At 31.4% G+C, this 7760-nt stretch overlaps 1 long non-coding RNA gene across 1 annotated transcript in view; it reads right to left on the reverse strand.

The window, feature by feature from the left end:
• LOC149419674 (uncharacterized) overlaps nt 1–3623 on the reverse strand; it is a 101137-nt gene extending 97514 nt beyond the window's left edge. Inside the window, exon 1 of the long non-coding RNA XR_016302794.1 lies at nt 2905–3623. This is a non-coding gene — a long non-coding RNA (uncharacterized LOC149419674). The remainder of the gene's footprint in view (nt 1–2904) is intronic.
• Between the last annotated feature and the right edge of the window lie 4137 nt (nt 3624–7760).

Raw genomic sequence — 7760 nt, forward strand, 5'->3', positions numbered from 1 at the left:
TCCTCTCAGGTAGGTATAAACGGATAATTGGTTTGATTTTTGCATTTAATTTAAAGAGGCTGCCTACCTCTCGAAAGGTACCTGTTGAGAAAAGTTGTTCGGTTGGTAGTTTTATTTCGGAGATTACCATCTCCCTCTTTCGACTTTAGATTTGTTTTTGTGCATCCCAATTCGTAACTTAGAAAGGCAAACAATAGATGAAAAGTATTAAATTAGAAAGTCAAATAACAGAAGAAAAGTTTTCATTTTGTTCCGTCTGGTTGCATCCGATCGCTTTCAATTCGGGACGGCATACGCTAGCAAAACTTCCCCCTTTGACTGACTGTACACCGCGCCTCTCGGCCTATATATGAAAAGGTCATTGGCCTGTCTCTCACTCACAGCTGATTGACAATCCGTCTAGGGTATTCCTTTTAATGATAACATTGTTTGGGCGGCAGGTGTCGTAAACTTAGTTGTATCCGTCTTTTAAAAGGGGTCCTCTGGAATTTAATAAATAATATAAAAAAACTCACCCAGTTAGTCACCTCTCATTCTCAGCGTGAAGCTTACCTGGTTACACTATATAGCTAAATCACTTTAATTTTCGACCTCCTCCCTACGCTTATAAAAGGGTAATTAAATATTCCTGTAAATAAAATTGTACCTCCCTAATCTGTTAGGATTCGAACCCACAGTTAATAATCTATTTGATTCTCTGGTTTTCGGTCTCCGTGGATAGAATGCCATCTCGCCAAATCAATAACCTAGCCGGATTAAACACTTCCCGCCTTTAAGTACATTCACTCTGTTTTAAAAACGCAATCATTATTTTTATTATTTTCATGTTTTTAAGACAAGCAATCTAGTTCGAACTGTATACGAAATCACGTTTAAATCAACACAACTTTATAACACAATCGCGATTGCACAACACCTGGCGCCCCTGAGGTGGGTTTTTACAAAACGGCGCTCTACAAATTATCCAATTATTATTATTGTCATTATTATTAATTGTTTTCCCACTGAGTCGAACCACTTTCACTTCACACAAACACCGGATCAATAATCTTTCACTTTAATTCAATATTCCGCAATATTCTCTAATACCATTTGAATTCAATAATTAACTGTAATTTCAAACAACACTTCTGATTTGTATCCATTTCTCGGGGCTGTCAATGCACCCAAGTTCAAGGCTCGACTGTCCCTCCGGTCTCTCCTTTCCCGTGGGAATCTGTTTACTCCAGGCCTGTCTGTCAATAAATCTTCCGTCGTTGTCTAAACAAAAAAAATTTTTTGAGCACGTTCGTTTATTATTTATCGTTTATTTTTGTGGATATTCAAAACATCACAACATGCAGCACATGGCACCGAATCGCATCGCATCGCATTAACATGCATCACATCGCACCGCATCGCATCGCATCGCATCAACAAGCAGCACATCGCACCGAATCGCATCGCATCGCATCAACACAAATTATATCGCACCGCACTGCAGCGCAACGCAACGCTACGCAAACGCATCGCATTGCATCACATCGCACAGCAGCTCACCGCAACGCAATGCAACGAAACGCAACGCAACGCATAGTATCTCATCGCAAAAAACCTAAAATAACAAATTACCTAGAAGTTGCTGATAGGGCCATACTATGTGATGTACAAGTAGTTCATTTTGAGAATGACCTAAAGAATTTACAAAAGAAACGTAACTTAGCCCCTGCATTAGGAAAATTAAGACTATTTTTTGGCATTAATCTTATTCGTGTTGGAGGCAGATTGAAAAATTTTGATCTGAACTACATTTCTCAACATCCGATCTTGTTGCCAAGTAAGGAACACGTCACGATCATCCTCATCGATTATCACCATAAGGAATATCTACATGCTGGACCACAGCTTTTAATGTCTTTACTACGTCAAAAATATTGGATACTTTCCGCTGGAAACTTCATTAGAAAACGTGTACACCTGTCCAAAACCTGCTTCAAAACCAACCCAAAATCCAATTATCCGAGACTTGCCTGAGTGCCGGGTGAAACAATCAAAACCATTTTTACATACGGGCGTAGACCATACAGCACATATCGCAATCACTATGAATCGACAAAGAGGAACCCGTCGGTTAAAGGTTTACATATGTTTATTCATATGTCTCGTCACTAAAGCCGTGCATATTGAACTTGTTTCTAATATCAGCACAGATTGCTTTGTAAACGCCTTTAAACGTTTTATTTCACGGCGAGGTCTTTGCGGTACATTATATTTGGATAATGGAACTGCTTTCATCGGTGCAAAATCATATTTAGATGATTTGTATCATTTACTTTTCTAAGTTAAGTATAACAATAAAGTATATACAAAGTAAAGTATTTACTAAGTAAAGAATACTTTTTCGGTGGGTTATGTTCATCATTTTTGTAAACTGGTTTCAAATAAGTGTTAAAAATGCTTGCGAATAAATCATTCATGTTTTTTTTTATTACATTTTTATGAACAAACCTGATATGCTTTGAGTTACACAAGAATCGTTTATCTTAAATCATTTCAGTATAAGATATTTCTTTTTGCGTCTCAGTAAAAAAATGTTTGTATTGTTAGGATATGGGCACGGTTGAATAATCAAATATAATTGCGAAGTTATTTTGACAGTCATATAACTTCCTATGTTTAATCTATTATTATTCTGAGAAATGAATTAGCATAATTTAATAAGAACGCGAGTAAGTTTTAAATATTTTAAATATATATTTTTTCTTCTTAATGTTGGCTAGCTATTCGTTAGTAAAAATGTATGCCGTATTATTATTTATAATAGTATATACTGTTTAATTTTATTTCAATATAGATAAAAACTGCGATTTTTTAAAAATATTATAACAAAAATCGCTAACTCCAATAAAAAATCATTATATTTACCTGAAGCAAACTAAATTTAACAAACTCGCAATCTTCGAAACTATTTTGAATCATGTAATTTATTACAATGTCATTTCACCTTTGGGGCCAGTGAGATATTAATTATTTTTAGTTTACACTGCAAACTTTTTAACAAAACATTTCACAAAACTGCGTCGGATATATTGACCACTGGCGCATGTGTCACTGGTCACTGTTTGTATAGGAATCTCCAATAAAATATTGTGACTATTCACGGAAAACGCTGTAAAGCCTGTTTAACAAGACGATAAATATAACTTTGAAGTGTCTTATACCGGGTAACCCAAAACAAAGCTTTAAAAGTTAAAAAAAATATTAGAAAGCAACCACAAAAAGTTTGCGTTAACCAAGCGTTCTGAAAGTATTTTTACATGACACTTTTTTTACCGCTGCAACTGAAAAAATAGAATGATCATATTAAGCGACAAAAAGCAAGTTATTTTTTAAAATCATTTTAGAAAGCAATCACTTTGTGGTTTGTCATATGTAATAACAATAAAACACTTATTTTGTGCAAAACTACGAGTTTTAAATTATTTTATTTACCGACCGGCATTAATTTGTACCCTGAAAGCGAAACCGGTCGGTAAATAAATTTATTTAAAAATAAATCTTTTATTTTGATATTTTTATAAACATTCGTTCTGATTGGATCGTCTTAGTTTGACTATTACGTCCTCTTTAGGAGAGTGACTTCACTCAATAAGTATGAAAATAAACTGAATCAAAATAGTTTTAAAACTGCGAATTTGTAATATTGATAACATTTATTTATCAATGCACTCTTGAACTTTGGCTTCACATAAAAAAAATAAGACAAACTTTTGTGAAGCGCTTACGATTGTACTCGTATTTACGAATTTATACCTAGTTGGATACCTACCTACACAGCTGCATTATATTATATACGAGCTGACGTGTATCCGGCGTTACTGGGGGTTATCCTTAGGAGATAGATATATACTATTCCCACTTTTCTGTAGGCCTTTTTAAGATATACAATTCCGTAGTACACTATATTGATGTATCTCATAAGGTTTAGCTAGCGTTAGCAATTTAGTGAGCGAAAAAATATTTTTACGACTTACTTATAAAATATCAAATTTTCTCAACTTTCTATAAATATAATATGCATGTATCATATATGTAAACATTTCGAAAAAAATCTCTAAATGATAGTTTAGATTAACTAAGCGCACAAACAGACAGACGCGGATGACCACTTTATTTAATTTAATTTATTAAGATGATTTTATTTAATTTAGACCTTTAGTTCCATCTGCACTGCTATTCGTTGCTATAACTAGTTTACCGGCTAAAGCAGAGGTAAAATACGAATGAAGTAAACAATTATAAGAATTAGAATAATTACAAAATTTAAACAATCAAAATAATATGAAAATTTTTAAAATAAAAAAAAATTAAAACTAGTTTTAAATACAATGAATGATTTTGGTATTCATATTATTATTACTACAATATTAATAAATTGAAAGTCTTATTATTATTAAAGTTATGAAGTAATAAACTAAAAATATTTTCATCATATATCTGACAAACTGCCAGTATTAGCAGTTTTGGAAATGCATTTTTGAATAATATCGAGTTCTTCCATCAGAATATAATTTTTTGAAAATTTTAAATAATGTTGAAGTGTTGGATAATATTTAAGTGGTTGTGGATGATTTGAATGAAGATTCAATTTATAAAAACCTTCGGTTTCTTGAGTCACCCATCTCAGGTTAAATAAATGTCCGAATATCAGGGGGAATTCCAGCGTAGCTAGGCAATTCCTTTTGTTGATTTGTAGCCAAGGTGCAGTAATTATTTTAAAGTGAGCACTTAACTTTGATGTAGACCTCACTTTTGGTGAAAACTATTATCGTTAATGATTTTCAGTTTCTCCAGTACTTACGCAAATTCAAGGGATGTTTATGTTAGACCACACTACAACACTCATTGAATTAAATATCTGAAAAACCCACAGTAATCAATACGTGCCACCAATGTTAATTAAAATGCTAGCAAATAAACCACAACAAATTGGTATTTTTATGTTGGCGATCTATAGGATAACATTGTATTGCTGATTCCACATCAAATTATTATAAATTTTGGTTTTAATTTATTTAATAAGAGAAAATTAGAAAAATACGTTTTTGGACGTGACGTCTTACTTATCGCAAAACTTATAGTTTATTAATTTCTAACGTTTTACTATCGAAGGGAACATATTTTTTTACTTGTTTCTTGTGTCGTCTAAAGAGATAATTTAGTTCACTTTAGCCGGAATTATTTTCATCTTTTACGTTCAGCTAATAATTTCGTTATGTTTGTTAGAATTTTAGAAATTTGGAATTAAAAATTTTCAGTTTTTCTAAAATTTCCAATAAAACTTACTAATGTTTGTAGGTTTTATAAAATATACAGAGAACAAAGTACTAAAATATTTAAAAAAAACCCGCTGAGCAAATTTCATAGATAACTAATTCAGCTTTACAACACACCCAATAAATTAACATGGCCAACAAACCCTCCAAATTTGCCAAAAGTTTTATTATGGAATTCGGTGCCTAATTAATTTCACGTTGAACAAGTAGGCAAAAGCAGCGCAGATGTTTTCACCCAGTTTAATGGGTGCTATTAAACAACTTCGTGCAGTTATGGGTGGTGATAAATAAATAAATTTAAATACGGTGAATCATTTAGATGGAAGCTTTTGGAAAAATAGCAACTTTACAAGGGTCGTTCGGGAAAAAATATTACTTCATCAGATAGATACGAGAATATCAACTATATATGTAATAAAATAAGAAAACTGAACATACACACCTATAATTAAAATCAAATTAGCATAACTAAATTTGTAAGAAAACAAAGGTCTTCGAAAGGTAAAAATATTTTTGCTTTTGAATGCAGCTATAACTTTTTGGTTATCCATTAAAAATAAATGATACAATGTAACTTTGTTTGAACCACTATATATTTTTTTATATCAAAGCTGACGTGTTTTGAAATAACTGTTCCTTCCTCAGAGCAAAATTCATACTAACATAACGTGAAGAGATAATGGGTGAACATTAAGTGTTGAAGCGGGGGTGGAGGCTTGACTTTGTATTAATGATGAGTGGGGGAAGGAGATGGATCCGACGGTCATTGGGGACATATGTATTATTATACATGCTCCCATTCACCGTTATCTATGTAAAATAATACTTTCTAAAAGTTACATTAAATAAATATAAATAGATAGAAGCATGGTAGATGTATATAACAGACAAAAGGTTATCATAAAAAAATTTCTAAGAAATATCAAAGAACATATTTAAATTTTTCCAATAACAGTCAACATTTATAATATGTAAGAATAAACTAATAAGTACCCATGAAAAAGAACAACAAAAAAAACAAGAGACAATAAATTTTGAGTTATCTGAAGTCGAGTGAAAAGAAGATATTCGAAGAATGTACGAAATCTTACCACTATTAAGAGGCCGAGATAAGATTAAGTTGGTTCCTTGGAAAGGAATATGGAAAGTTTCGGGGTTTCTTAGTAGACGTGATTGATACTGATTTTAACTGTTTTTTTAATTGATTCTGCTTTGTTTTATTTTGATGATTACTTTTCTTTAGTCGAAATTATAATAGTGATGTGTGGAAAAACCAATAAAAGAGTATGGCATGTAATAATGTCGTTCCACTGTATTTGCTTCCATATAAACTCGATAAGGACTGATGTGCAATAATAATTACACACGCATATTTATACGAAAGTGAGTTAAATTAAGTTTTTTTCAGATTTACTGTAAATGTTTTTATATGTGTGTATACAAATATAAAAATATAACAATTTTTGCACCGGTAAAATATAATTTAATGCTAATTTTGTGTTCATAATTATTTTAATAACTATATATGAAACTAATGAACTTTTTTAGCATGAACTGTGAGCTTAATAAAACTAAATAAAAGATTTCGTAAAAAAGAAAACAATTTAACATGTGTACATTTTTGTCAAAAAACAATCTTAATAAGTTATTTGTTTTCATAATAAATTTAGTGCGGGTATCTGATGACTTCAATGTCTTCCAGGAACAACTAAAATATTTTTATGATAAATCATATCTTTTAAATTCATTCTAAAGATTTTAGGAAAAAAATTTTTGATGATCGACCGAGTAGTTAGAAATCGAAGTTTTGATAGTTACTTCGTACGTGCAACACGAAAAACTGTTGAAGTCGAGGGACAATTTATTTTGGCAGAACAGATCATGAATATTAATAATTGTGATGGAGATTCCCTTAGGCGCATAAGAGTGGTATTCAAAAATGTTACGCTTCGGTATCTTCATAATCCACGTACCAAAGTGTGCTGAAAATAGATATATATAGATATTTTCGTCGATAATTTGTACGGATTCAGAAAAAAAGTTCTGGCGCTATTAAAAAATATTAGCTAATTCATTGTGTCAATTTTCTCTCTATGCATACCTCTCGTATTTCTTATGCCTCTTACCACTTGTAATAATGTATAATGTAATGTGTTACTTGAGCGAGCTTGTGTATGATTGTGTATTTTATTTTTATTTTTTGATGTTTTTGTTTTCTAATTGTATGTATCTGTATTTAAATTGTATGTATCTGTATTTAATTTATTGTATCTTGATTTAATTGTAGATTTTTGTAATTGTACAATAACTGAGTTTTTATAAGTGGATTGTTCTCACGTAAGTGTGATCATCTGTAAAACCCAGTATAAATAAATAAATAAATAAAAGCCACGTTGAGAGTTTTTGGTAAAAATCTCACGACCGTTTTGATCAATGAAAACAAAG

The sequence above is a fragment of the Hesperophylax consimilis genome, chromosome 11 (assembly GCF_061612785.1).
Source record: "Hesperophylax consimilis isolate HC1 chromosome 11, BYU_Hcon_1.0, whole genome shotgun sequence".
NCBI lineage: Eukaryota > Metazoa > Arthropoda > Insecta > Trichoptera > Limnephilidae > Hesperophylax > Hesperophylax consimilis.